The sequence below is a fragment of the Nylanderia fulva genome, unplaced genomic scaffold (assembly GCF_048542155.1).
Source record: "Nylanderia fulva isolate GAGA-0341 unplaced genomic scaffold, ASM4854215v1 Scaffold11, whole genome shotgun sequence".
Taxonomy (NCBI): domain Eukaryota; kingdom Metazoa; phylum Arthropoda; class Insecta; order Hymenoptera; family Formicidae; genus Nylanderia; species Nylanderia fulva.
In genome coordinates this window covers 2,287,997-2,315,769 of record NW_028189302.1, presented here as the reverse complement: position 1 = coordinate 2,315,769, position 27,773 = coordinate 2,287,997, and the positions used below count along the sequence as shown (strand labels likewise).

At 32.7% G+C, this 27,773-nt stretch overlaps 1 protein-coding gene and 1 non-coding gene across 2 annotated transcripts in view; one reads left to right on the top strand and one right to left on the bottom strand.

Moving 5' to 3' along the window:
- Sesn (Sestrin) overlaps positions 1-27,773 on the top strand; it is a 231,895-nt gene that overhangs the window by 145,731 nt on the left and 58,391 nt on the right. The window lies entirely within an intron of this gene.
- Positions 20,201-20,273, bottom strand: TRNAA-AGC (transfer RNA alanine (anticodon AGC)). The gene has a single exon. It is a non-coding gene; the product is annotated as a tRNA-Ala (tRNA).

The window sequence follows — 27,773 nt, the reverse complement described above, 5'->3', positions numbered from 1 at the left end:
AGAATTTTATAAGAGTTTCTCTGCTAAATATTTATCATTGTAAAAATATTAATACCTATCACAATAAAATATAAAATATGTTCGATTAATTTTACTTATGTACATAGTAAAATTTAGTAAGTTTTATTATACATAAAATCTTTCCAATACCACATTTTCTCATGATTACCATGATTTTCATGGTAAATTCGATGAAAAAAATTCTCTCCGTGTAATTTAAAATTAATTATAAAGGTAAAGAGATTAAGGAATGATAATATGAAATTGTGTTTTATCGAAGCGTCTAGACGCTGAAAAGGTGCGATATGATATCTGACGATATATTAATTCATTAACAATACGTAAAACCGCGATTGCGCGTTACGCAGGAATGTGACCTGCAAATATCGCATTTTTTTTAATCAGAAATCGTTGCTTATCGGATAATCGAATAATATTCGTGTCGAAATAGTTTGTATCGATTCAATCTACTAATGGTCTAGACGTCTAGACGTCGGTAACACGAACCGAAAGTTCGCAATAGTTTTTTTTCCGCAGGCTTTCCAAGCATCCCTTGCGTTTCACCCTGCATCCCGGACTTGCTTTTATTCAATAATGCCGCGTAACGGCTCCTATTTCCTCCAAACTTTTTTACACCATCCTGCAAGATGCATACAAAAATATGTATGCATGTATAAAATCTCGCATACATAATCTTATCTTATTTTTAATTTAATCGTATCGACAATTTAAATACTTTATCTTCAAGTAATAAAAGTTCATAAATTTTGGCGATTTTATTTCTTGAGATTCCGCGAAAAAGAAATAAAAAAAAAAAAAAAAAAAAAAAAAAAGAGAGAGATAGATAAATGGTTATTGAACTTTGGTCGTCTCTAAAAATTGGAGATAAGCCGCTGCGGGATATCTGTGTTTTCCGTCTCCTATTAGATTCTATAAGAAAGTGACACATGTTTGTCGAACCTGGCGTTAAAAAATTAGGCGCGAAACACGCGCGTCTCGCGTGTGGGAATTGTTTTTAACGAGAAAACACTTCGTCATACACCGATATAAAACACACACACACACACGGTTAGCGCGATATCGATCAGCGCGATTCCCGAGTCGGTCGAATCTGCGTGAAATCTCTTCGCGGAACGATTCGCTCGACACAAAATAATCCGCGGTTACGTTCCGCCTCGGTGATATGTAAATCCGCATTATGTAAACCCCAATGTAGGTTCGAACGGAATTTAACGAGTCCTGGGACCAACCGCGTCACCGTCACCTAATCACGGCGTATTATTTATCGTTGTTTATCTCCCGGTCGTGTTGTTTTGTAAGACAAAGGGAGATACTCGCGTGAATTAGCTCACCCTTATCTCCTTTTTTCCTTTTTTCTTTTCTTTTTTTTTTGTGCAGTCCGTGTAATCGTTGACGCGTAACGTGCGAGAGGAAAGGAATTCTAATTAGCTATTGTTAATCACCCTCGCTCACGTCCGTTCGGTCGAACTGGATTTCGAGTAACCTTGTCGCCTTTTATCTTTCGCGCTCCTGCGAGAGAGTGTGAACCATGACTAATTAAACACACATTTGCTTCTCTTTGGCTCGCGTTACCCGGGCGATTTCCACTCCGACGAAATTGGAATCTCCCGCTGCTCTATCAGAAGTGGAAAAGAACCGGTGGAATTAACTTTGTATCCTGTTTCCGGCGTCGCTGAAGCGATTAATGCGCGCGTGTATATATATATGTGTATTGATTTCGCTTCCTCATCGTTTATATAAATGAAATTGCATTTTTCATTTAACTCTTTTACACCGAGGCGTAGCAAGAATTTCTGTTTCGTGAATTCTTTTCGTGTTATGTAATTTTCGTCCTTAACAGGTATCTTATTAAATTATATCAAAAATATATATTACATATTAACTATATATATATAATTTTTTTAAATTTAAATAATATCATTATTTATCTCTTTTCTTCCACTCGATAATTTTCTAAGTTTACGCATTATTTTTTATATTTATTTTTATTAATATATTAATTAAAATAAAAAATGACATGTGGCGTTAATGAGAATTTAATATCAAAATAATACCTATATAATATTTAATTAATATATTTAAATATGAATCTAATTTTTAAATTATAATATTTTGATTATGTAACATTAGATATATAATATAATATATTTTGTATATTATATATAATTATATAATTATATAATTTATATAATTAAATAAATTATATAATTTTTTAAAATTTAAATAATATAATTATTTATCTCTTTTCTTCCACTCGATAATTTTCTAAGCTTATTTTTTATATTTATTTTTATTAATATATTAATTAAAATAAAAAATGACACGTGGCGTTAATAAAAATTTAATATCAAAATAATACCTCTATATAATATTTAATTAATATATTTAAATATGAATCTAATTTTTAAATTATAATATTTCGATTATATAACATTAGATACATATATAATATAATATATTTTGTATATTAATTATATAATACATAAAAATTGTACATCATGTATAAAAAATTTGGATATTAAATTTTGATGTAGATGTCATTTTTTTCTTTTCGACGGCGTGTTCGGGAAATGATTTGCGCGCTCTCCATATTGCTTTTTCAACTATAGATTATTCTATCAAACGGTGATATATTATAGACCGAAGCGTTTCGCTCGCGCAAATCATCTGGCTGATCGTCCTCCGACGTTAGAATCAATCCGTTCGACAATGAAAGCTGTAAATCGACACGGACTGGGAGCAGGAAGTGTCGCGGTGGCGTTACGACGACAAGATTAATCGACTTGACACTTCCGCTATTAACGAGGGGACCTTCTCGTACGCGAGATCGTCGGCGTGTAACAGCCGTGCGAATGAAATGAAAATTCTCCTCGAGGTATTAATTATTTTTCTGGTTCGCGTCGCGCACAAACGAACGTTTTTCTCAAGGAGGGAAAGTCGGGGCGAGTTCTGTCGGAAGTCGCTTTTTATCCTTTGGCAGTTCGCGATAACGATGATTCATCGGTAAAGTCGATGTTCACCCATCGTAACAAAAAACAAGAAGTCCGATTAATATAAATTAAATATTTTTTTTTTTTTTTTTTGGGAAAGTCGTTCGGCCAAGAGGTATAAATTTTCTGTATAAACGTAAATCTTAAAAAACGTGGCGCGTGCTTGAGTGTGTCTTATTAAGAATTATATCATAATATTAAAAAAAAATTATTTATGCGATTATTTTTACGTGCGCGAAGCTTCTTAAGGTCGCTGAAAAATTTATGCCCAGATTAAATCTCACCTTACGCGAGAATGCGTTATAAAAAGGTTCATCCTTAGGGGAGGTTTTCAGTATTGTCCTCAGGAGAGGGAGGTTACCAGCCGTCTCTACTATCCTTCGTGTATAAAAGGTCTCTGGAATTTTCAAGAAGGTTGGGGGAAAATGGACTCGACGAGAAGGGTCAGGAAAACCTGGTCGGGAAGGTCTAGAAAAATGAGGCCTTCTCCCATCTGTAACGTTCTCGCATCAAGCATCTGAAAGGCAAAGGAATATAATATGAAAATGTATATATTATTTAATAATTTATTATTAGATAATAATATTAAAATAATTTATTATTAAATATTATTTAATATATTTTTCTTTCACTCGATAATTTTCCAAGTTTATTTATTATAACTTTTTTGCGGATTTATTTATTTCCTTTTTATATCTATTTTCCATAATTGTTGAGATAGCAATCTCAACAGATTATACATTCTCGTTTTTATTACCAAAAGTCACGCAACAGGTAGGAAAACTAAAATCGAGTTTTTTTTTCGAAAGCGTGAAATGGTTGGAAAAACAATTTTGCAGCCGTGAAAAATTTTTAAATGAACGAAGTCGAGGAATTTGAATATACATAAGCAAGATAATATACGTATGAAAACATTTTTTTTTTTTTTTTACAAAGCTTAAGACAAAGGATAAGAATGTTTCGCTTTAAATATGAATATATTACTGCAAAAAGAATGTGTATATGCACGTTTTATTATATAATATTTTTCACGCCGACTCGACGAATTAAAGCCGCGATCATGTATCTTTCCTTACATAATCCTGTTAGTTTGTAGCGAGGCAATTGCTAGATCATAATTACGTGCGACTTATCGCGAGGAGTATTGCATTATCACGTTGTTTTCGTGCCGAGCGTTTTTCACAGATGGAGAGAATACAAATATTTTTTGCGAATGCTATTTATTTACGTCGATTATTCATCGCCGCGAATACGAGGAGAATTTTCTAAACGGCTTCGCGAATAGAATTGTTATTAATTTCATTATCGTTTTCCGTTAAGACTCATCGCCGGCGAGTTTAGCCATCAGGATAAGACCGGTTTTGCTGGCCGAGTGTGACTTCATCAGTCTCCTTTGCTCATAATCGACCTCTCTGCTGCCGGCTTCGCTCATAAAAGGCTTTCTTTGTTCTAGTCGAAAGTGCAGTTTCACTAAATATATGTAGCATCGCTACAAATCGTAATTCTTCATTATACCATTTGTATTAATTATTAATAATATATTTCAATTAATATATTTTAATATACGCAAAATATTATTAAAAAATATATTATTAAAAAAATATATATATATGTATATTTTTAAATATATTATATTTTATATTTTACTATTATAAATTTATATAAATATATATATATATATATTTATATATATTTAATATATATTTTATATATATATATTAATATATTTCTATCTGTTTACTATCTCTTTTCTCTATCTCTATATCTATCTATATTCATATATATTTATCTATCTTTAATCTCTACTTTATATCTATATTAATATATATTTATATATATTTAATATATATATTTTTAATGATTAATAATTGTAACAAATAAACAACGATCTTTGTTAACTTGATTTCGCTTGACTTTTTTTTGTCCATTCTCTCGCGGATGCGTGCGATTGCATTATCGCAGTAATGGGCGCTAAGTAGATTCACTCGGTTAAGCAAAAACGTTCTAAGCCTGTTGCACATAAATTTGCATGAGCGCGTATCGCGTAAACGTGTTGAGGCATCAAGTTCGCGACGGCGACATTGAAACCGTCGTCATTCTCCTTCATTAGTCCGTCTCTGCCGGAGTCAAGTATCCGTGATTCCGGGGAAAATTTCAAGACCCCCAATATTTCATCTTCTTTTTTCTTAATTTACGGACATCTTTCTGGCGGCCAGCCAACTGCGGTTTCATGCATTTCGGAGAGATGACAACGAGAAACGTCTTTATCCCGTGTCTTCCTGAGCAGGTAAAAGAAACTACCCACGAGATTTTGAAAAATGAAAAAGGGCGGGGAAATGAGGAAATGGAAGAGATGATGCGATTCTCCTCAGTGGTTTTCATTTTACAGTATATTAAAATCGAATTTTACGTTTAAAGTGATTTTTGATGCTGTATAAATCTTTTTTTTTATCCGAAAATATTTATTTTCTTGTAAGAGCACACGATGATTTCACAACATATATATCTTATTTATAATCAAAGAAATATGTTTACTATGCAATTTATTTCGGTTGGCTCAATATTTAATATTTTTTTGTATATATTTATTAAGAAAATAAATTAATATTTAGTGAAAAAAAGCATTTAAGAATATTTTAATTTTTTTTGTTGTTTAATATAGAATAGATTAATGAATTCCGTGTTCGAAATATTTATTATACAATTTTTCATATATTTTAAGTGAAATAAATTTTAGCGGAGCACCTTGGAAAAGAGATAAATTTATTTGCACATGTATTTCTCTTCTTCGTTAAATATTATTTATTATCCTATGAATACAAAGATTAGATTGGCCTATATATTATGCGTCAACGGAAGTTTTAAATAGATCGTTATATGCTTCATAAAAAAGTATCAAGTTTCTTTGACACATATAATCAGAAAAGGGTTAACTTTTTATTACGGATATTGTGTTGCTTAAAGCATTCTTTCCATTCGAAAGGTAATATTTTATGCAAGCTATCAACACATCTGTCATTTGCGCTCAAAAAGATATCGTTGAATTGATTTATATTTTGACATTTTTTAAGTATATTTTGAAAAAAAACGAGGCATAAAAAATATTTATTTTATCCAGGGTATCTAGCGATCAGGGAATTTTATAAATCTGGAATTGTCAGGGAAAAGTCAGGAAATTTTATCTGGATTTTTTCACATTCTACATTTGTCTCAATAATTTGAAATTTTTTATTAAACTAATCTAAGCCAGCACGCTAATTTTTTTGTGTTAAAAATCAATTCATCTACAGCGTGTTCGTTAATTTATATGTTCAGTGTCGTGTTATTTTATTTCAATGTGTTTGATAGAGACAAAACTAAAAATTTGATTATGTTGTTGACAAAAATATCTCGAGAATTTCATGATTTAACATTTAATTGATTTATTATACCGATATATGCAAATTATATATTTGGAAAAAACAATACTAAAAAGTCAGGGAATTTTTTCATCGAGTCTGCTGGACACCCTGAGAAGGTACTATATATTTTATGCAAGCTGTCAACACATCTGTCATTCGTTCTCCAAACTAAATATAGTTGAGTTGATTTATATTTGACATTTTTGAAGTATATATAATATATTTTGAAAAAAACGAGGCATAAAAAATATCGATGTTTGACAAAGCGTAATCTTGCCATATCGAAGTTATCGCAAACGCACGCTAATTTTTTGTGTTAAAAATCAGTTCATCTACAGCGTGTTCGTTAATTTATATGTTCACTGTCGTGTCATTTTATTTCAATGTGTTTGATAGAGACAAAACTAAAAATTTGATTATGTTGTTGACAAAAATATCTCGAGAATTTCATGATTTAACATTTAATTGATTTATTATACAGATATATGCAAATTATGTATTTGGAAAAAACTATACTAAAAAGTCAGGGAAAAAATGAATTTCTGGTCTTGGAAAATCTTCAAAAGTCAGGGAATTTTTTTCATCGAATCTGCTGGACACCCCTACTATATATTTTATGCAAGCTGTCAACACATCTGTCATTCGTTCTCCAAACTAAATATAGTTGAGTTGATTTATATTTGACATTTTTGAAGTATATATATTTTGAAAAAAACGAGGCATAAAAAATATCGATGTTTGACAAAGCGTAATCCTGCCATATCGAAGTTATCGCAAACGCACGCGAACCTCGTCGACTTGAAAGCTTGATTCTTCACGCAAACTTATCACGCAGGGAGATTAGTCCTTACACTCGACTGGTGAGTCATCGTAGCTTTTGTAGAACAAAGAAACCTCGGAGGGTGTCTCAAGGCGGATCGTTATCCGGCTTTTATTCGGAAAAACGCTTATAATTAGCAAGTAGTCGCTGTTGTACGCTCTATTTGAAGCGGCTGATGAAACGGATTTCCGCGTTGCATCAGACCGCTGATAAACTCGTTGTTTACCGATCGTTAACAATGATTCGTGTTATCCACCACCGGACCACCTTCCCCTCCCTCTTTCTTCTTCATGCGGAATCGGATATCGCTCGATGGAACCTTGGTGTCTCATAAGCCAGCGCGCTTGATGAAATTCCATGAATACACAAACACACGAGGCTGTGATTAATTCGTCCGCGCGCTCTTTCTCTTATCTACAGCTCCTCGTAGATCTTCACAAACACATCTTTTTCTTTATCGGCATTTCGACATGATTGTTTTTGAATTAGATATGATTGAGATGATGTCCAGAAATTGAATAAGAAAATCCTCGTTTTTTTACGAGACTCGAATGTCTGAAGAAATTCGAATCATATTCTCGTCCAAGAGAGACTGTGGATTGCGAAGTTAGAGATGTCCGTTCATCGTTTGAAGGGCGAGGCGTGTTAACTATTGTTCTTAATCGTAGTCGTCCGGATAATTAGAGAGCTTCTGAACGAGAACAACGATGGTTTCGGTCGAGAGAGCTCGATTCGAATACGAAAATGCCGGAAATGTACATGGGCGTGTAGGTCTTCTTCGTGGAAAGCCCTGGAATCATGAATTCTCGGCAGCCTCTGTTGGCTTCATCACGGATTATTGTCTATAGATGCTTCACAAAGTGTTCTCATTAACTCTGTTTCTCTCTCTCTCTCTCTCGTGAAACAGAAAAATGTTTCATTCTCTTATATATAAATAATTTTATTGCATATAATTTATTTTTATATTGTATATTTTATTATATATTTATATATTTATCTAAATGTAAAATATATAATACATTTGTTTATATAAAGTTTGACAGAATATTATATTCGATTGCATATAAAGAATTTTATTATATGTAATTATTATATTTTTATTTATTTATATGAATTATATAAATTTATACACGGAGAGAATATTTTACTGCAAAATTTATTACAAATTTTATCATGTTTGGTAATAAGCCGAAAATTATTATGCTGCATATTTAAATTATCATGAGCGATTAAGCTAATTTAAAAATATTATGCTGCATTTTAAAATTTATATAAAATATGTTATATGTTTAAGTTTTTAACCTAGCTTTTAATATATTTTAAAATTATTGAAAGTTTATTATATATTTTAGTAAAGTTAATCAAACATATTTTATTGTGATAAGTATTAATCAGAGAAACTCTTGAAAAATTCTTGTAATCAGGATAAATTTTAAGAGAAAATTCCCTCTCTGTATAGATATACAATTATATAAAAAATATATAAATAAATATATTAATAAATTCACAAATATATTATAATTAATTACTAGTTGCAAGTTTATTATATATATTATATATCATATACTTATATATTATATATTTATTATATATTATATATTTATTATATATTATATATTTATTATATATTATATATTTATTATATATTATATATTTATTATATATTATATATTTATTATATATTATATACTTATATATTATATATTTATTATATATTATATATTTATTATATATTATATACTTATATATTATATATTTATTATATATTACTTATTATACATTATATATAACACAATATATAATACATGCGACACAATTGTATGTGCAAGCAATATAACGTATATACATAAACAAACCCCCCTGCCGATTTTCCTTGCGTGTCATATCCATCCTTCCAGATTGCGTAGCACATAACGTGTGCCAGTCACGACTCGGGCCGCGCCCTGTACAGGGCTCGGTATAAGCGCCCTTTATGTTCCTTACACGAGGAGGAATGTCACCGTGCCTAACGCGATCTCGGTCGCGCACAAAGGAGCGGAAACGAAGGGTGGCTGCTTGGCAGTCGTATCGGACATTGAATTTATTTTTTTTCCCTTTCTCTCTCTCTCTCTCTCTCTCTCTTTCCTCCTTTAACAAGACTCGGGCTAGCTAGGTGGAAATCATGCGGCTTTGATGCCGCATAACATTCAAGTTGACGTTTATTCCTTCGATTCAGCGTCCACGCGAAAGTTGATCTCCAGAATTGTTGCGGGAAAATCTTTGGGAAAATGTTGTAACTCGCTCCTTGTTTATTTTGATATACTCTATTGATGTTATATTTAACATCTCTTGGCCTTTTAACAGCTGTGACAGAAGGCGTGTTATTTCGCCGGGAGAGAAATCGTAAATTACCACAGCAGGGTGATTCTGTGTTGCTATTTGACATCGACTGTTGATGATTGATAAATATAATATATAAATATATTGATAAGATTAGTATCCTAGAATAACTTCTTATCTTATAGAACGCGGATAATTAAAACAAATCTTTCTTAAACAAAATTTGTTATATCTAAATATTACATAATTTGATAATGATTATTTCGTGAGAGTTGACCGTAAAAAAACGGCGAAGAATAATTTCACGCATTGAATTATCGTCAGTGTCAAACATTAAAGACAATGTATTATACTCGCACGAACTCGTAACGGAAACAATAATGGTGAGGAAGGGGTGAAGAGGGAGGAGGGAGAAACTGACAGAACAATGAAGCTTATTTATCACGCGTCTCTTCTTCGTCGGCCAGAGGAAATGTTACGAACTCCTGTTTACATTCGGAAGCGGGCCATAAGACCGGTTCTCTCTCTCCCTTTTTTTCCCTCATTTGGATTTTACGCGCCGTAAACCGAAAGCAGAGCGATTAAATTCCTTTTCCAGATTGGTTGCCGGGGTGTTATTACCAGAGCGAGGTGCGCAATTTCGGGCCTCTCCACCCTCCCTTCTTTCCCACCCTCCGGTTCAAACTCCCCTTATTACGCCGTTGACACATGAGCGCGACCGTCCCTTTCTAACACAAGTGCTTGACTTCGTTCTTCGTGACGGAGGGATGACTCTCCGAGATTTTACCTAACCGGTCCCTCCGGTCGACTCCCCTTTTCTTTTTCTTTTTTTTTTTTTATTTTTATTTTCTCTTCTATATGTCCGTCTCTCGTATATACTACTGCAGGTACTAATCTGTCGGAAGATAAATTTGTCCCTCTCTCTCTCTCTCTCGACTCGAGTCCCACGATGATGCCTTGAGTGGATAACACCGGGACACCGAGTTTTATCGTCGCATTGTATAGCGAACGTGTCGTATTTTTCTGGTTATATATAAAGTATTTTTCAGCGAGATCCGTTTTATAGTCTAAACGATTGCGATAGAGAGGAGAGGAGCACCTGAGGCCAGTCATCTGTCACATTTATACGGATCATTACTCCGCAGGATGATCTGTTTTGAGTATATTTCCTGGAATTCTCAGGGAATTTTGTTCTATCCTGAACAATTCGGGAATTATCATGGAATTTGATTTGAAGGAATTCTTTCAGGGAATTTTGAAAAAAATTGCCCCTTTGATTTTGAAATATAGTTTCGAAGAATATAAAATTGATTAGTCTCATATAAAGTATATATTAATAAAAGATATTTTATTATAATATAATACTATATTACATTATTACATTAAAAAATACTTTATTTATATTAAAAAATTATGTGTAATAAATAAACTTATTTCAAAATTGTATTCTAAATATTATTTGAAATATTTAAGTTTTACCTGGAATTTTGAACAAAAGTACTTGGAATTTTTTTTCGGGGCAGAAAACATTTATTTTCCAATTTTGACAGCTGGCACATAAAAATTAGAATTCTCAAGGAATTTATTATAATGTCTAGAATTTTTCTTCTTTTTTCTAATCATTTTAGTATTTTACTATACATAAAAGGAGACAAGGTATTTTGATAAATTCTTATAAACAACGAATGCGATAGAGAAAAGAGTAACACCTGAGGCCAGTCATCTGTCACATTTATACGGATCATTATTCCGCAGGATGATCTGTTTTGAGTATACTCCCTGGAAAACCTGGAATTCTCAGGGAATTTTGTTCTACCCTGAACAATTCGGGAATTATCATGGAATTTGATTTGAAGGAAATTTTGAAAAAAATTGCCCCTTTGATTTTGAAATATAGTTTCGAAGAATATAAAATTGATTAGTCTCATATAAAGTATATATTAATAAAATATATTTTATTATAATATAATACTATATTACATTATTACATTAAAAAATACTTTATTTATATTAAAAAATTATGCGTAATAATAAACTTATTTCAAAATTGTATTCTAAATATTATTTGAAATATTTAAGTTTTACCTGGAATTTTGAACAAAAGTACTTGGAATTCTTTTTCGGGGCAGAAAACATTTATTTTCCAATTTTGACAGCTAGCACATAAAAATTAGAATCCTCAAGGAATTTACTATAATATGTCTAGAATTTTTCTTCTTTTTTCTAATCATTTTAGTATTTTACTATAGATAAAGGGAGACAAGGTATTTTGGTAAATTCTTATAATCAACGAATGCGATAGAGAAAAGAGTAACACCTGAGGCCAGTCATCTGTCACATTTATATGGATCATTATTCCGCAGGATGATCTGTTTTGAGTATACTCCCTGGAAAACCTGGAATTCTCAGGGAATTTTGTTCTACCCTGAACAATTCGGGAATTATCATGGAATTTGATTTGAAGGAAATTTTGAAAAAAATTGCCCCTTTGATTTTGAAATATAGTTTCGAAGAATATAAAATTGATTAGTCTCATATAAAGTATATATTAATAAAATATATTTTATTATAATATAATACTATATTACATTATTATATTAAAAAATACTTTATTTATATTAAAAAATTATGCGTAATAAATAAACTTATTTCAAAATTGTATTCTAAATATTATTTGAAATATTTAAGTTTTACCTGGAATTTTGAACAAAAGTACTTGGAATTTTTTTCGGGGCAGAAAACATTTATTTTCCAATTTTGACAGCTAGCACATAAAAATTAGAATCCTCAAGGAATTTATTATAATATGTCTAGAATTTTTCTTCTTTTTTCTAATCATTTTAGTATTTTACTATAAATAAAGGGAGACAAGGTATTTTGGTAAATTCTTATAATCAACGAATGCGATAGAGAAAAGAGTAACACCTGAGGCCAGTCATCTGTCACATTTATACGGATCATTATTCCGCAGGATGATCTGTTTTGAGTATACTCCCTGGAAAACCTGGAATTCTCAGGGAATTTTATTCTACCCTGAACAATTCGGGAATTATCATGGAATTTGATTTGAAGGAAATTTTGAAAAAAATTGCCCCTTTGATTTTGAAATATAGTTTTGAAGAATATAAAATTGATTAGTCTCATATAAAGTATATATTAATAAAATATATTTTATTATAATATAATACTATATTACATTATTACATTAAAAAATACTTTATTTATATTAAAAAATTATGTGTAATAAATAAACTTATTTCAAAATTGTATTCTAAATATTATTTGAAATATTTAAGTTTTACCTGGAATTTTGAACAAAAGTACTTGGAATTCTTTTTCGGGGCAGAAAACATTTATTTTCCAATTTTGACAGCTAGCACATAAAAATTAGAATCCTCAAGGAATTTACTATAATATGTCTAGAATTTTTCTTCTTTTTTCTAATCATTTTAGTATTTTACTATAGATAAAGGGAGACAAGGTATTTTGGTAAATTCTTATAATCAACGAATGCGATAGAGAAAAGAGTAACACCTGAGGCCAGTCATCTGTCACATTTATACGGATCATTATTCCGCAGGATGATCTGTTTTGAGTATACTCCCTGGAAAACCTGGAATTCTCAGGGAATTTTGTTCTACCCTGAACAATTCGGGAATTATCATGGAATTTGATTTGAAGGAAATTTTGAAAAAAATTGCCCCTTTGATTTTGAAATATAGTTTCGAAGAATATAAAATTGATTAGTCTCATATAAAGTATATATTAATAAAATATATTTTATTATAATATAATACTATATTACATTATTACATTAAAAAATACTTTATTTATATTAAAAAAATTATGCGTAATAAATAAACTTATTTCAAAATTGTATTCTAAATATTATTTGAAATATTTAAGTTTTACCTGGAATTTTGAACAAAAGTACTTGGAATTTTTTTTCGGGGCAGAAAACATTTATTTTCCAATTTTGACAGCTAGCACATAAAAATTAGAATCCTCAAGGAATTTACTATAATATGTCTAGAATTTTTCTTCTTTTTTCTAATCATTTTAGTATTTTACTATAGATAAAGGGAGACAAGGTATTTTGATAAATTCTTATAATCGAATGCGATAGAGAAAAGAGTAACACCTGAGGCCAGTCATCTGTCACATTTATACGAATCATTACTCCGCAGGATAACGGATTACAAAAGTGTACTTCGAGCTTTCCCTCTTTTTCATAATAATCTTAGTATTTTATTGTGCATAAAGGGAGACACGACATTTCGGTAAATTCTTATAATCCAGACAAAGCTTCTCGTACAATTAGAAGCACAAATAAATCTCCTAAACAGATCGGAGCAATATAATCTCTTCGCGACTTTATCACCGCCATTGTTTCATCGAATTTATAATTTAACGCGGCAAACATTCCTCGATCTTGTGGAAGTGACATACATATCTATATAACTACACGATATATATATATATATATATATATATATATATATATATATATACATATTATTTCGGGCGACGAGAGAACGATCTACATAAGACACAATGTATATATACGTATATTCCAGCTGTACGTATAAATCCTTGGAGACATTCGGGGCCGTAAATTTGATAGCTCGACGGGAATATAGTCCTCGGTCCGATTTAATTTCGTCAGCAGAATCTCTCGCTCGCGCGCGCAATCCGACTAATTTATCGCGATATAAAATTCGTCCGCGTGCGTACGCGATCGCGATAGATCATCGATCCAGCGAGCCGGCTGGGGAAGAGACCGCTCGACTATGCTAGCGCTGCTACATAGGGGGAAGAAAAATACATTGTTGATACAGCTCTGGTTTTACGACCCGACGTCCAACCACCGACGTTCGCTCGTCACCCCGCTTATATATATCAGTATATACGCGCTTCCAAAAGACACACGCGGGCCCGACCGCGCTCTCACAGCCGGGTTTCCCTTTAATTTATCGGGGCATAAAAGTCGGAGAGACGCAGTTACGAGCCGCCCGTTCGGCATTGATCCGCCGATGATGCCTCTCCGGAAGCGAAAACGTACGCGAGCACGCACTAGGGGAGAGAAATGCGGCGATTAGGATGCGATACTCGCAGCAGTCTCTCTTCCTCGCGCAACGTGGAAATCGTGCGACTGTCGGTTTTCATCGCCCCGAGAACGATCGGACGGTTTTTATTCGGGGTGTCGTCGAGGTCCTTGCCGAGCTTTTCTGTTGAGACCGATCTTAATATTTTTTTTTTTTTTTTTTCGGAGCAGAAAACATTTATTTTCCAATTTTGACAGCTGGCGTATAAATTAATTCAGATTATACAGATGTACACAGAGAGAATTTATCTCTTAGAATTCACCTCGAAAGAAATGATAATCGTGGGACAATAAGAATTTTATGAGTTAAAGTAAAATTTTATCATGTATACCTATAGTAAAATTAATCGAACGAAAATTCTCTGTGAAATTTATAGTAATCATGAGACAATTGGAAGAATTTTATGAGTTTCTCCACAATAAAAATATTAATATCTACCGCAATGAGATATAAGATATGTTCGATTAATTTTACTACAATGTATAGTAAAAAATTTTAATAATTTTAAAATATATTAAACACTATTTAAAACTGATTAGTCTTTAAGCGTTTTAAATAGATGCCAAAAAAGTGATCAACATATAAAATATTTTATATAAATTTTACAATGCAGCATAATATATATTTTCAATCCAACTTAATCGATGATAATTTTAAGCTTATTATCAAACGTGATAAAATTTGCAGTGAATTTTGCGGTAAAATATAACGAAAAAATCTCTCCAGGTATAAAAAATATGTGTAGAATCATTAAAAAAAATTCTTTTTCAATAATTATTTAATATTAAAAGAACTTGAATTAATTTATGTCCCAGAATTTTTAAATAAATTTTACATGTATATATATATGATTATTTTTCTTAGATTGCTTTATAATAGTTGCAATTAAAAATATTTTCGAACGCTCCGTGTAGAGCCATGTTTTTTCAGCGAATTAAACCTTAATTCTCGAGGAAATTAACGCAGGCAATTATTTCGTCAGACAGCTTATCGGGCAATCTTTCGCAGGAAATTTCACGCGAATCAAAAGTCTTACGCACATAAACACACATTATATAAATATACATATAAATGATCGAATATACATACACGTACACAATTTTCAGTATAATAATTCGAGCGGACTGGCATAACTATCGTGAGAGCGAACAATAGAAAACTCGTCGTGGATTTCATTTGGCGAAATCCCTCTGCTCCTCCTACAGGATCCTTCCCACCAGGGAAGAGGACGCAAGTTTTCTCGTTAAACCGGCCTTTTGCGCGAGCGGCAAGGACGGTATTGTCGGAAGAAAATGGTACGAGTGAAAATTCTAGGAGTTTCGCCGATGGGGCGTGGAAAATAAAGCCCGGAAAACTTGACAACGTAAACTCCTCCGTGCACCCCAGGTCTGCTTTCTCTCATTTTCACCCTGTCGTCTCCTCCCTCTCTCTGTCTCTCTGTTTACGGATTCGCGAAGCGCTTGTTTGCGCCGAATTGCACGAGTGGAAACCTCGAAGCGACGTGCAGATAACTCCGGGGCGTTCGTTAATTGAGTTGCAAGCTGCGACAGAGGGCGGTCCACCCCTTTTTCTCGAACACGGGGTGTTTCGCGTGTGTCCGGACTATTCGTTTTCCCCGTTTGTACGATTTCAAGTTAATCGCATTAATGCGAAAGGGTAGTTCGGAGCTACACGTTTTTTTTCGAGCTACGTTTTGTTAAATAAAAATTCTTCTTCGATTAAAAAAGGGACATTATGTCAGGGGAATTTGGAAAATTGGGAAAATTGTCGGGGAATTTTATACGTTTTTACAAACGTATATTTTATACGTTTTGTTAAATAAAAATTCTTCTTCAATTAAAAAAGGGACATTATGTCTAGCGGTCAGGGAAATTTGGAAAATTGGGAAAATTGTCAGGGAATTTTATAAGTCTGGAATTGTCAGGAAATGTTACTACTTATCTGGATTTTTTCGACATTATTTTACATTTGTCTCAATAATTTGAAATTTTTCATTAAATAAATATGAACTTTTTCTTGACTTCCAGCACGCTAATTTTCTGTGTTGTTAAAAATTGATTCACCTACAGCGTGTTCGTTAATTTATATTTTCACTGTCGTGTTATTTTATTTCAATGCGTTTGATAGAGACAAAACTAAAAATTTGATAATTCAAAGGCAAATTATATATATTTGAAAAAAATAATACTAAAAAGTCAGGGAAAAAATAAATTTCTGGTCTTGGAAAATCTGAAAAAATCAGGGAATTTTTTTCATTGACTCTGCTGGACATCTTGTATGCTTAACTTTCATGCGCCTTTTATTAATCGATATAAACACGTAGCTGATAAAAGAGAGTCGATCGTGTTTTATACTGAATTTTGTTTGCCCTTTGTTAATATCTCCTTCAATAACAACGTGAGACGTGAGAATCGAAGAAATTCATTTATCGCTAATTGTGAGGCCTTTTAATAGTTATGCTTATTGTGGGTAAGAATCATTATTAGTTTTATCTCATATCGCTCATAATTACTTTGTTTTTTTCTAAGATTCAGTCTTCTCTCTCTTTCTGTAATTGAGAATGGAATTAATTCTTTTGTCATTTTCAATTCTGTAGTTGTAAGAGATGAAGATTATATCGAGACACGCATTAAGTTTTTTTTGAGTATCTTGCAGTTTGTCCAATTTATGTCAACTGTGTCTGGTCTGGCTTGGCCCTCTTATCATGTTTTTCACATAATATCGGAGCGATTATTATTATTATTATTATTTTTAATGGAATGTGCGCATTGACTTCTTGGAATATTGCAATACAGTATCGGTCAAAATTATATCACCTTTTGATTTTTTTCAGCAGAACTTGTTTTATAGTGCACAGATCTCTATCGAATCATAACATGTTTTGAAGGACGGTATAACATATTGAATTATGATTCAATGTTGTACTATCCTTCAAAACATGTTATGATTTGATAGAGATCCGGGCACTTGAAAACAAGTTATGCTGAAAGAAATCAAAAGGTGATATAATTTTGGCCGGTATTTTATGTTGCAGCAGATGTATCTTTCAAGATTAGTCGTCCGTAACGAAACTTAGCACCATTTTAATATACAGTTCAATATATTGGATAATACACATTTGATAATACAATAGTAGCAGATCTTTGTCGAAAATCGAAATAAGTTTTTTTTCACGAAAATGTCAACGTTATATAATTTTGAGCAGCGAATTAAAAAAAAAAATATTTTTTTTTATTTTAAAAGAATCGATTTTGAATTTGATCAGAAATATAGTGCTTAATTAAATTAAATTTTGACAGCAGAAGAATTATTCCAAATTATTCCATATTTTAGAAAAATATATTTTATCAAATATATATATTAAATATATATATTCCACGAAAATTCTCTTCTGGATTTCTAATAAAGATATCATTCTTTAGTCTGAAAATTTTACAATATATATAATTGAAGCGGATGATGCAAAAAAGGAGAAGAAAAGAAGCATCGATTTCATAGATTTGGGCAGACTTTGCACAGATGCATCTTGAAATAATGCTGCAGAGACAGCTGCAAGACTGTTCTCTTCGTCTTCGCGCATCTGCAAATTATATTATCAGCTGTTACAACAATGTTGCGGCTCGTTATCGGCGCCGAAGTGCAGCAATTAAAGCACCGGCGTTCGTAAACAGATTATAGATACCCGGCGAGCTACGTGTATACTTGCAACGTTATGCAAGCAGTTATTTAAGGCCCCCAAGTCGCGCGGCTGTGTTAAAAAGTTATCTCCGATCGCGAATTTATTCCGCATATTGAGGCGTATCGATGCGAATCTCTCGTGCGCGTTTTTTCTCCAACGCAAAAAGACCTTTTGTCAAAAGGCCGCTCCTCGCTGCTCGTAAACATCGTGACAAAGCCTTCGGCGCTTGCAATTCTGGCACTATTATGCAATGCTCACTCAGTTATCACCGTCACGTATTCTCAATAAAAAGAGAGTTCCTTGAAGGAAGAAAAAAAAAGACACTGTAGAACTAAAATAACCACACTCGTCAAACGTGAATTTTTATATCGTCGCGTCATCTTCATTATTAGTTACAATTTTCACGATTTTCAGAATATGTACCTATTAAAAATATTTTTGTCCTATCTTTCTTTATTTTATTTCAGGTAGTTCAATTTTTTAACAAAATATTTATCGCATTTATAATAATTCTCAATTATGGTATTTTTATGATTATAATAATTATAATATTTATATTAAATAAATATTATTATAAATTTAATTATATTAAATAATTAATAAATATAAATATTAAAAATATTATATTAAATAATTATAATATTTATAATAATTGGTCAGTACGATGCTTTTTGTTCAATAAGAAGCACATTTATTTTTTGTTTGACGTTTCATTCGCGCGCGACCTCTGTCGTCAATAGAGATAGTAATAGCATGCGCGGATATATTGTATAATGTCGAGCGCGTTTTCGCGAAACTCGACGAGCGAACGGTCAGCAACTCGTGCATCGAGTTGACACGGATATCTCCCGCTTTATCAGGGGTCGAGGCGCGTGCATTGTCGATGCAAATGTCTGCCGGAGGAAATCACGTCGGTGGATCTCTCGTACCTGTTCACTGATGCCCGCAATCTCGCGGAATTATATTATACCGTTACGAGCTGGAGCTCTGCACTACACCTTTGTATAACATATATACGTGTGTGCCTTTTTGCAGCTTCACGGAGCAGGAAGTTCAAGTTGCGCGTTTATACAGATTATTATATACGTGATTTTTTTTATTTTTAATAAATCGTTTTTATATCTTCGATAATTCGTAGGTATATACACGGAGAGAATTTTCTCTTAGAATTTAGTCTGAAAATCATGATAATCGTGGAACAACATGGCATTGGAAGAATTTTATGAGTTAAAGTAAAATTTTACTATGTATAATACATAGTAAATTCTGCTATATACATTTTATTGTTAGTAAATTTTATGTTTTAAGCATAGTAAAATTCATCGAACGAAAATCAAATGATTTTCAGGTTAAATTCTGAGAAAATTCTCTCTGTGTGAAATTTATAGTAATCATGAGACAATTGGAAGAATTTTATGAGTTTCTCTGATTAATATTTATCACAATAAAAAATATTAATACTTATCACAATGAGATATAAAATAGGTAAAATTTACTATGTACGTATTAATATTTGTATTGTGCTAAATATTAATCTTATAAAATTCTTTTAATATAATATTGTCCCTGCATTACCATGATTTCCAAGGTAAATCCTAAGAGAAAATTCTCTCCGTGTCAAGAGAAAGTTCTCATCTTCGTGTACTTATATAAAAATTAATTAGTTAATTCACTTGCAAATTCGAAATTTCTACATCTGTCGTTTCGATTTATCTTAAGAATTGAAACCACAAACGAAAGATTCTCTGGTTCTTTCGTTGCGTTGATTAAAAGACAAAGGGCAAATGATTTTTTGTTTAAATGACAGTTATATTTTTCATTTTGCGAGATCCTTGTTTATTTATACAAGGGGGCAAAAGAGTTTTTGGAGGCGCCGGGTATCGATCCCGGTACCTCTCGCATGCTAAGCGAGCGCTCTACCATCTGAGCTACGCCCCCTGAATATGAGAGAAAGGCAGGTAATAAGATTTTCAGCATTAAATAACGTGTGCAGCGTTACACTTTCTTACATACGAGTCTTACGTCTCGGCGAATCGCCGTCGTAGGTAGGCGTTTAGTTTTGGTCAATTCGTAGTGTTGCTTTTTCATCTAGCGTCTCTCTTTTTTTTGGAGAATCAGATACGAGTAAACAATACATCAGGAACAACTTGTTATTGAATCGATAAGGTAACGTGTTATTTGATTTTATCGAAAATTGATCATAAATATTTATCATAATACGTGTATGGATTCTATCGTCTTCCTTCCATTGTTTAATGGAAGATGTTTAATGGACTTATCACGTAGCTTTTACGATCAGCTGATCATTAATGAGTCATCGGTAAGACGTATCAGATCGTTGCACTTGCAATTAGCCATGCATCGCGGCGTAAAATTGACGTAACAAGTTCACAATTGCACTTTATTGCATCGTGAATCAGTTCGACTTTCTTTTCACAATGCAATTTAATTGTTGGATCCGATGAAACGAAGCGTGAAAAGGAGCATCGATTTTTTTTATCAACTTGAATTTTTTTGCTAAAATTTTATTATATACTTTATACATATTCCTAATTCAAATCTTGTTTCTACAATATTTTCAACCTTAATTTTGTCACGTTTATGATGGATTCTAAAAGATTTAAATAGGTTTGATTTATATAGATTTTGAATTCTTATTTCCGGTAATAAAGAAAGAGGTTTTTATTTAGAGACGTAAAATAAAAGTATGAATTGAATTGTTTCAAAAGAGAGTAATTTGTTTTTTAAGTTTTTTAATCTCAAAATATATTAGAAAATTGAGATTAAAAATAGGAAAAAAAATTTCGACTCGGGATGGTTCTTTGTTATAAAATTATATCTTTTTTTCAACTTTTTTTTCCACTATATTTTCCTCAATCTGTCTTCTATTAATGCAAGGAAATAAACATTTATGGTCTCAAATAGGAACTAATATCAGGCTCGTTAATAACAGAGAAATAAAGATCATCGAAACGACGCGTAATTCTTGAACTATAAAACCGATTATTGCCGCAATAATATATATGAACCGTACATCCGATGTGATTTATATCTAATCACTTGATTCGACCTATAAATTCCTTTTAAAGACGTATAAATTTTCCTCGTTGTATAAAGAAGTCAGACGCGAATTAACTCGTGATTTTTTTTTTTACAAGGTTATATTAATACTGGTTATTTTTATTTCGCCAAACAGGAACATTACAATTTATCAGCAATTTAATTACACGATTAGTTTTTTTCGGCGAATAAAAAAAAACGGGCGACACTCGCCGGTTCCCTCTCATTTCGGCGAAATAATTTCGCGTGACGCGAAAACGCGAGGATCCGTCGTCATCAACCCCTCGACACCCCCTCCCGTCCGGTTCTCCCCCTTTTATGTAACGCAAAAAGGAAACGACGCCGCATAGCGCTAACGAACCTTTGTTCGCGATTTTACGATTCCGGTAAATAGCCGGTTCTACGAGCCCGGCCGTGACGCTGGCTGCGGCTGTAACAAAGAGACGCAACGATCGCGTTTTCCGGCGCATCGTCGAAAATTGCACCGTTCCTCTGCCTCGCTTTACGCCCCTCGTTGTCCGCTTCCGGAAAAGCCCGAAACGAGCCGTAATACAGGGCCTTCTATGCAGAAGTTCGCCGCGCTTTTCCTCGCGCGCGTGTCTCCGCCACGTGTGCGGGTCTGTCATCTGCATGCTTCACATCGCGCAGTGTGTTTACAAAATTCTGCAAGAGTATCTCTCTTAATCTGAAATAAAAGCTCCCTCGCCTTATACTCGCGTTACGTAAGCGGCCAGAGGGGAGAGGGAGGGGGCAAGAGGGGGCATTTATTGTCCTCCCTTTGAATAAACACGAATTTACTTGTATATTTAGTATAACAAAATAAATAGTATATTATTTAGTATACTATTTTGTATTACAAGTGCAGGCAAAGTGGCTTTGTGCGCGTTTTCTGTGCGCGAGGTGGCCGATCGCACGCCGTCCATCTTGCGCGTTTAAAGTTATTGCCCACGGCTGAAGCCGTGGGCAATGCTTTGCCCACGGCTTTCAGCCGTGGACAATGACTTTGAACACGGCTTATTCACTCACTGCGTCGCCGCTAAATGGCGGCGTGGGAAATCGGCCGCTTTTCGCACAGAAAACAAGCACACAAAGTGCCACTTTGCCTGCACGTGTAATACAAAAATATTATACATTTTTTACACGTAATAAGAAAAAAGGGTAAAAAGGGGGTCCTCCCTGGAATTAACAAAAATTAAGCGTTTGCTTTCCCTTTGAATAAATAGTAGAATTTACTTGCACATTTAATATAAAAAAAATTTTTAAATTAAGTAAAACAATTTTAACCATGCCCCTCTTTCTGGAAAAAATTTCGCGATGCAGTACTTATCGATTTTTCTTTATCTTCAATTTTAATAATCCCACACTTTTCAACTTTATTTCCTCGTTCCTTGGCTTTCTTTATCGATTCGCACCACCGTTTGTCTTTTTTTTACTTACATTTTTTTATATACGCATTATAGTGTTGATAAGCTTTATTCGTAATTTAGACTGATTTTTTCCAAATATGTTGATATTGTCGTCAAGACAAGACGGGAGAGATATCGAGTGATATCGTACATGGCTGACCCATATCGCGTCTCGATAAAATGCAAATCATCCAAGTCCGCGCTGAATAATTCACATTACAAATACAAATGCATGTTCGCCTAATGTTTTTCCCTTTAATATTAATGGGAAGCCGTGGTATATAATCGTTATATACGCGTTACGTTCCAGCTCGTATCTTCGGGCGAAGCTGCGCCCGAAGGAGAGACTGTCAGTTCGACAGAGATAAATATGCATTGGCATTAATTTTTTAAGCTTAAGCTTGTTTAGCATAGGTCGGAGATTTATATACATACATATTTGCGTTATCCTGCAGCGCGTAAACAGGATATGCCTCGGAAATGTCCGAGCTCTCTCGCTCTCTCTCTCTGATTTTAATGAAAGATTCCACCGCGGCAAACAAAGGAACGAATGTAGTTTGTGTATCGATTTACTCGATGCTATCTCTCTTTTTTTCCCCGATGTAAGCTCTTTCCGACCAAGTAGGCGTCGTAAAAATTACGTAACCCTCCGCGTACGGAGAACGAACGATTTTAGTTAGGGAGCTTTTATGCCCAATGGTTTTTATGAGCCCGTTTGATATCGGGGATCGAGAAGCATTTCGTATATTTTCTTATCCAATAAAAAGTATTGCCGCAAAACGTACGAGTTTATTTTGGCGAATTTATCGCAAAAACGAAGGAGAGAAGAAAAAATCGCGTGCAAAGATATATCAGAGGCATAAAAATATTACGGCCTGGACTCTGGTCAAGAAACATTTTATAAGGACAACAGAGATATGTCTTTTGTATGTATCTCTGTGTATTTTATTTTCGATTCTTATCGAAATTTTATATTAAATCTGTTGTATATACATTTGCATTAAATATGATGCGTTTTAAAATATAATTGAGATATTAACTAAATAAAATCATGTATAATTGTGACATCTCTTATTATAAGACAATAAGATGTAACCTTGAATATATCTTTAAAATAATTTATTTTTAATTAAAATATTTTAATTAAAAATATTTTGGGGCATTTTCGGGTTAATTGTAATTAGTGATAACACTGATTATTTAAATTGCACTATAAGGTTCAACTAATCAATTGAGCTCTTATAATATTCTGATTATTTTTTTCACCACATTTTATATTTAAACCATACTTCATATAAATAATTAATTTGCATACACACGCATCTATTTTTTTCTTTCTACATGTTGTTTTTATTTTTAATGTCAGACTCTTTAATTGATATATTTTGTTGATGATGCGACACTCTTTGTCTGTTTAAAAATGATTCTTAAGATCCCACTTAAGAACATCTGTGCAAATACTCTTGTGCAAAGTAGTCTGATCCTCGTTTAGCGATCGGGGTCGGCAGACGTGTCGGCATTGTTACGCAAAGTTTTACAGCCGACATGACTCATTGTCGTTCTTAAACAATTTATATCGGCGACTCTGAAGGCGGCTTTTAACAGAAGATTACGCGCAAGGACATTGAGGAACGGGAGATATAGATAGAGTGCATAACTATTCAAAGTGCAACAATAGACAGAATGAGTCATGTCACTCTTGAGACTGATACGTAACATATTTATCAAAATTTCGAGAATACTCTCGCGCGCTCGTAATCAATTTCTTGCATAACTTATATTAGTGTCGAGAAAATGTAGCGTTGCCTATTTTGGATTGCGCTGTATATATTTAATTCCGCGTGAAATTTTATGATCGATATACGTATACATGTAAAAGAAACTCAAAGTAAAATTAAGTAAATTAATTTTTTCCCATATTACTTTAGTAATTAATTTTTTTTATAAAACAACAAATGTATTCAAAAAGGCCAACTTATCGAGCAATATTTAAGATGTTGTATCCAATTAAAATTTATTCCATAAACAATATATTAAAATTACAAAAAATCTTCCATAAACGTTTCAACCGCACGCGGTCTTTTTCAGTATAACAATGTTAAGTACTTTATAATTCTTACAAAAAATAAATCATAATATTCTTAAAATTACTAATAGTCCGTTATTTTAAGAATATTATGATTTATTTTTTGTAAGAATTATAAAGTATTTAACATTGTTATACTGAGGAAGACCGCGTGCGGTTGAAACGTTTATGAAAGGTTTTTTTTGTAATTTTAATATATTGTTTATGGAATAAATTTTAATTGGATTCAACATCTTAAATATTACTACTACTATTAGAAATTTTAATTAATTTTTTTTATTTAGTAAATTTCGTAAGTAAAATTTATTGTGAAATGAATTTTAAGCAGAGTTTTTTTAAATATAATTATAATTTATTATGAAATATATTTAAATATATTATTTTTGTCAATTTATCGCGAATAAAATGATTTTTAACGTCGTTATATAGGACTGGTTTAATTTATAATTTTTCTCTCAAATCCGAAATCTGCTTAAATGTTGTTTGGCAACTTGAAATTTGTATTTTGATATCGTGATTCATGCACGCTGGTTATTCATTAGCCGTTCTTACAACTCTTTTGGCATGTGATGGCACATCTTGATTATGCAAATGCATTCGGGACGAAAAGTAGCGAGCTATTACAATGTATAACTAGCGTGAGTAACATGTGGTTAAAAAAAAACGCGTTTAAACACACACGCACGCTTTGCGCAATAAAAATACATTTTCGTAAGGTAGTCCTTCGTACGTATACGAATTATCTGTTTTGCTTGCTAATTCTACTGGAAATGTGCTCTTCGCACATCCAAAATTGGCAATTCCGCGATACATTCATGATTCATACGTTAAAAAAAACGAGATAACAGTTCAGCAAATTAAAAAAAAAAACGTGGAAGATTCCGTAATAGCCTCCTAATCGTAATAACATTCATTTCGCGATTAAATAGGTCTTTACAGCTTCTTAATTATTTCTTTTAATAGCGCAATTATGTTCAGTTAAATATAATTAGACGTCAATAATGCTCTAAGGAGGGTTCCAATTTTCTTAGGCTAGATATCCGATATCTCTTTGATGAAATACATAAATATACATATATATATATATGTATGTATGTATGTGTAGATCGTATTAGGAACCCACTGACCGAAAGACCGATTGAACGAAGCTCTGGCTTCTCCCATCGCGCAAGGTAAAAGCAATTTTCGTCATTCGAGCGTGGAGCCGGTTATTACTCATCGCGAGTTACGGTAGATAAAACTTTCCATTGATTTCGTAGCAACTAACCGTATAGTATTCCGAGTAGTAGGCTGCTCCGTTATAACGGAACGATAAAAGAGAGACGGAGATACTTGACGGACAGATGATGAGAGAGAGAAGTCAAACGAGAAGGCGGATATGAAAATGGGGAAATGGTAAGGAGAAAATTAATGAAACGAGAAGGAAAGAATAATAAAAGGCGAATTAGAGGAGAGTATATATATATATATATATATTATCGCTCCTTCTTTACGTTTATAGCCGCCGGGGCCTGACACGATGATTTAGCGAATCAGCTGATTAAGATCGTCGACTTTCGTATCTCCACTCCGAGGCTCTTCTAGAAGCTCCCTCGAATATATTATTTCATAAATATAAGACATTATTTTATAAATATAAATAGTTATTTTATAAATAAAAATAGTCATTTTATAAATATAATTATTTTATAAATAGAAATAAAAATGTAAATGAGAAACGCGGCTTTTGTGTTCTCTGTTCTCAACAATACGAAATATACGTATAAAAATAATACGACAGCGGGGTAATTTAAAAATATCGCACGGCCAGTGAACTAAATATATCAATATACTTTGTAGAAAAAAAAAGGCGCGCCTACTTCTCTTCCCTTCGTATTAACTGTCAGTGTGTCTTCGGACTGTCATAACATCGCTCCATATCAATTCAGTCCCGATATAAGCTTCTCTTTTCTCTAAACACGATCTATATAAAAATCTTTCCTCAATGGTAAAAGTCGACCAAACTGGCAATCATTTATTATAAATAATTAGTTAAAATACAACGTTTCGGCTGTCATTGCAGCCCTTTTCAAGTAAATCTATAAAAAGTTACATAAAAATAATTATAATTTTAATACATTTCATCGCAACAAATAATTATAAATTCATATACAAAAATATGTTACATACCAAACGTAAATGCATAATAAATTAATACAGTAAATCAAAATCGAGACAAAACTAATGTGTCTTTCGCAATCTAAACCCTCATAACAAAGTCTAATAAATAAATAAATAAATAAATAGGTAAAAATAAAAATAATTTAAATAGCGTCAAGAACACGATCATAAATCCCACTAAAATTCTCCGTATCTTTCTGCAAATTAATCCCTTTATATTGTTTTTTTATATAAAACATTTCTTCAATTTCTCTTTTTCTTCTTTATTTTTCTTGATGCAAGATCACCGGAGAATCCCAACGGAACTCATGATCGTTGCAAGTCCGATGCAAACTAACGACTGAATGCAATGTAGTATCTTTTTTTATATTATTTCTATATTCTTTGATGCGCGTTTCTAAACGATCTATATATATATATATAGGCCCCATAAACGTAAAGAAGGAGCGATGATTTAGTTAGCTCTGGGGTGCCTCCAATATCGCGTCCCAATAAAAAACGGCCAGAATAACGGAGCAACTCGGGAGAAACAGAAACAATGGCGGATTCTTCAACTCGGATCGAGTCTCAGCCCCCGTAATTCGTAAGGGATGAAATCGAGCGAGCGAAGAAAACGACGAGGAAGAGGAGGGTTAGTAGAGGACACGAAATGAGGGGCAAAATGATGGATCGTTCGAGGAAGCAGGAGAGGTGATCGAGCAATCGAGCACTCGATGGCGATGGAGG